Below are 3,783 nucleotides of genomic sequence, written 5' to 3' on the forward strand. Positions count from 1 at the left end.
CCCCCCCCCCAGGCATCAAGATACATTTCCCAATGGCAACACAGCAAGGCTCATATTCCATGTTCTGCCGTGGCCGCCTATTTTTTACACAGTCCTCCATACAGACAGACACACACACACAAGCTAGAGACACACAACACACACAGACACACAGACACACACACACACACACACACACACACACAAGATACAGACACAAACAGACACACAGACACCGATACACAGCTATAGGCTCAAAAAGAGTGATGTTCTCAAAAGCTTGAACTCAGACGAACTGCGTTCTTGAAAGCTGTGAGTGTTGGGCTGCAACTAACCATTATTCAGTTGATTAATCTGCTCGACGTGAACAACAACAACAACAACAACGTTGTTGCCAGGGTTCAGAGTGAACTTCTGCCTGGTGCCTGTTTACATCCCCAGCCCCTCAGTAAGTCCCCATTGTGCGTTGCGGTCGAGTCCCGCCCTGAAATGTATTCACACAGTTCCCGTTACCACTGCCACAACATGCAGTGGTTGGAAGAGGGTGGAGGGGAAATAAGGGAATCAGGTTCTGGACTGCCCTCCATCACAAAAACCTCCTCTCTCTGTGCCGACATTCCTCCACCCCCAAAGGGATTTTATAGACCAGCGGACAGCAATGCAGGAACCATTATTACATCCTAGTGATACTATTTATCATGCTCCCTCCTCCCCTCCCCTCCCAGAGCAGGTCTTTCACTGCACCCCGCCATGCAAAAGAGACAAAACCACTTCCTTAAAAAAAGAACAAGCTGCTTCATTCTCGTGCAAATGATTCGGGGCTGAATGCAAAACCAGAGGCATTCCAGCGAGACGCAACAAATGGACTCCAAAGGGCAACAAGCGGAGGCTGTGGTGGTGCAACACGGATTAACTCTGCAGCCGAGGGGATCTTTTTAACCCCGAGTAATCACCGAGGGTCGCAATCACAAACACAGCTGGTGAATTAAGGGGATTTGAGACCAGTAACTGAAAGTGAAACAGACTAAAAAACAAAAGTTGGAAGACTTGTTGCTTTTGTCTGAATCAGGATCTTACAGGGCTCAGAACGGGACTAAGGCTGCACGATATAAGGAAAATATCTAATTGGCATGGTTTTTGACTGATATAGCAAGATGATTCACAATATTGGAGAACACTATCGTTTTTGTATTCTCATTTTCAGTGAATGAACATAATTATAGTGTGATTTTTGTGAGGATCTGTACAAAATAAATAAAATAAAAGATGTTCTGTGTAGTGTTTGGGATCGAATGTTTAGGCTGAGACTTTAAAAAATGTCTCTATCTGAAATATGAGCTTCTTTTTAACCAAATTAACATAAAAAATAGATTGGATTCTGACAACGCTCTTTGCAAATATCACTTTCATTCCTCTGATCATAACGATTAGTCAAAATAATTCCTAATATTAGGTATAATTGTTTATAAACGAGGGTTATTTACCATGAATTCCAAAAGGTAGTAAAACTAGTAAGGTGGTGGTCGTGGAAACTAAAAACAAAGTCTGAAAAAGTACAAAAACGGGTTAAATATTGCACCCCTCTGCGAGTTGGAACACACAGAGACAGAGACAGAGAGAGAGAGAGACAGAGAGAGAGAGAGAGACAGAGAGAGAGAGAGACAGAGACAGAGAGAGAGAGAGAAAGAGACAGAGAGAGAGAGAGAAAGAGACAGAGAGAGAGAGACAGAGACAGAGAGAGAGAGAGAAAGAGACAGAGAGAGACAGAGAGAGAGACAGAGAGAGAGAGACAGAGACAGAGAGAGAGAGAGAGAGAGAGAGAGACAGAGACAGAGAGAGAGACAGAGAGAGAGAGAGAGACAGAGAGAGAGACAGAGAGAGAGACAGAGAGAGAGAGACAGAGACAGAGAGAGAGAGAGAGAACACTTCCTGCATTCAGATCTTCTTTTCTGCACCAATGTCTGGTGAAAACATCTTTATGGATCTACACATAATCCCAAAACTGGGAGGCAGGAACAATTCAAAGTACAACGGGATGTAATGCAGTGAGTCTACATCCGGGACCAGGGTCCAGAGTCCAGTTTGATTAGTCTGAACACTGTGGACTGTAGGCGGGCCGAGTTGATCCATCTGGGCTTGAGTGTCCCTGTTGTATTATTAGTGTTTGTTATTGAGTTGTTGTTCTAAAAAAAGGACTCCAAGTTTCATATCTTGAGTTTGTATTTTTATACATTTTGTTAAAATGTGACAAATACTTCAGTGCGAACTCCTAAATAACTACAAATACCTAATGTAGAGTATCTGTTGTGCTCTATTAAAAGAGGAGACAGTTAGTCCAACAGTTGAGCTTGTGTAAGTGGACTTTCTCCTCTCTTTCCCCTTCACCTGGTCCTGAAGGACTCGTGCGTCCATGCGTGGGCAGAAACCGCCGAGGTCAACGGAAAACACCACCAGGCTTGAAGAACATGTTGTTTACTCTCTCTCTCTCTCTCTCTCTCTCTCGGACTAACTGATAAAGTGCCCACGCGGCCGGACCACAGCTCAGCGTAGCCGAAATAATCTAAATCTCCAGCTTGGAGAGATATGAGAAGCTTCTCCTAAATGAAGCAACAACTTCCCACCATCAGATGATTACACGTCTCTCGGCATCCGCTCGACAAGAAAAGACATTCCTATCACTCCTGTGGCTACAGAAAAAAGACCTTTTTGCTTTTTAAGCCGGTTCTTTTGTCAAGGAGCACAACATTGTTATCGATTAGCTGGGAACGCCGAGCCCACATACCAACGATGACCTCAGTGGGTGGAGGAGAAGAAAAGGCTGGAGGAGGGAGGGAGGGAGGGAGGGGTTGCCATAGCTCAGAGGATAAGTATCCATCAAAGGAAGGAGCAGCGAATAAAGAGAAGGAGAGAGAGAAACACCAAGACTTACCTAAAAGTGACCCGAGACAGAAGGAACCTGGGGCCGTGAGATGGACCGAGGCGCCGCGACGTTTAGGATGATTTTTATTGTTTAACATTAACACTTTGGGAAGTTCAGTTTAAAAGGAAATTAAGTTGCATCGGAGCATTAAAACAAACATGGAAACCCATCAGCAGCTTAAATTTTTTTTTGAATTAAACTAATGTTAAAAGTACGATATCTACATGAGATAGCCACACACACCCACACACACACACACACACACACACACACACACACCAAAAGATCCGTATTTGGCGTCTGTGTATCAATGCAGTATTGCCACAGAAACTATTGCGATCCCATGCTGTATAGATTTTGCTACCCCGCCCGTACATTATGTTCCAGACTAGATGTTGAGACCTAACAGACCTCGGTGCAGGTCTAACCCTGGTAGTAGTGTAGTGACAGCTTCTCTAACCCTTCTGTTGTCCTACATCTGAGCCTGAAAATAAGCCTAAATTAAATTATCACAGAATTCTGCTCAAGAAAGCACTAATTGGGAATTATTTTGCCAAACAGTTAAGATGAGGGGATGTTGTGTGGTCACAGACTGGTAATAAAGTACTAATCCCGTCCTTCATTTCACTCCCAGAGGAGCGTTGCATGGGAACAGCCATGTTATTTTGGGGGAGGTTTGGTTAAAAGACACCATGAGGGTTCCAGACCAGACAGATCACTAAGAACACAACGTGTTGGTGGGAAAGCTGCAGGACTGGAGTGGCCCTCATGAAAAGGCCCCGGGGCCCTATTGAGAATCCCCCAAGTGTGCAAAATCCCCAAGAGGGCCAGTCAAGGTCACCAGAGGTCACATTCCAGAGGGGGACGAGGTGGGGGGGGGGGGG

General features: G+C 44.9%; 2 protein-coding genes across 2 annotated transcripts in view; both read right to left on the bottom strand.

Annotated features, from left to right (window-relative positions):
- LOC117943095 (nuclear factor 7, brain-like) overlaps positions 1-3,783 on the bottom strand; it is a 214,395-nt gene that overhangs the window by 25,517 nt on the left and 185,095 nt on the right. The window lies entirely within an intron of this gene.
- sdc4 (syndecan 4) overlaps positions 1-3,783 on the bottom strand; it is a 19,183-nt gene that overhangs the window by 10,858 nt on the left and 4,542 nt on the right. The gene's annotated exons all lie outside the window — the stretch shown is intronic.

The sequence above is a fragment of the Etheostoma cragini genome, chromosome 4 (genome assembly GCF_013103735.1).
Source record: "Etheostoma cragini isolate CJK2018 chromosome 4, CSU_Ecrag_1.0, whole genome shotgun sequence".
Lineage (NCBI taxonomy): Eukaryota > Metazoa > Chordata > Actinopteri > Perciformes > Percidae > Etheostoma > Etheostoma cragini.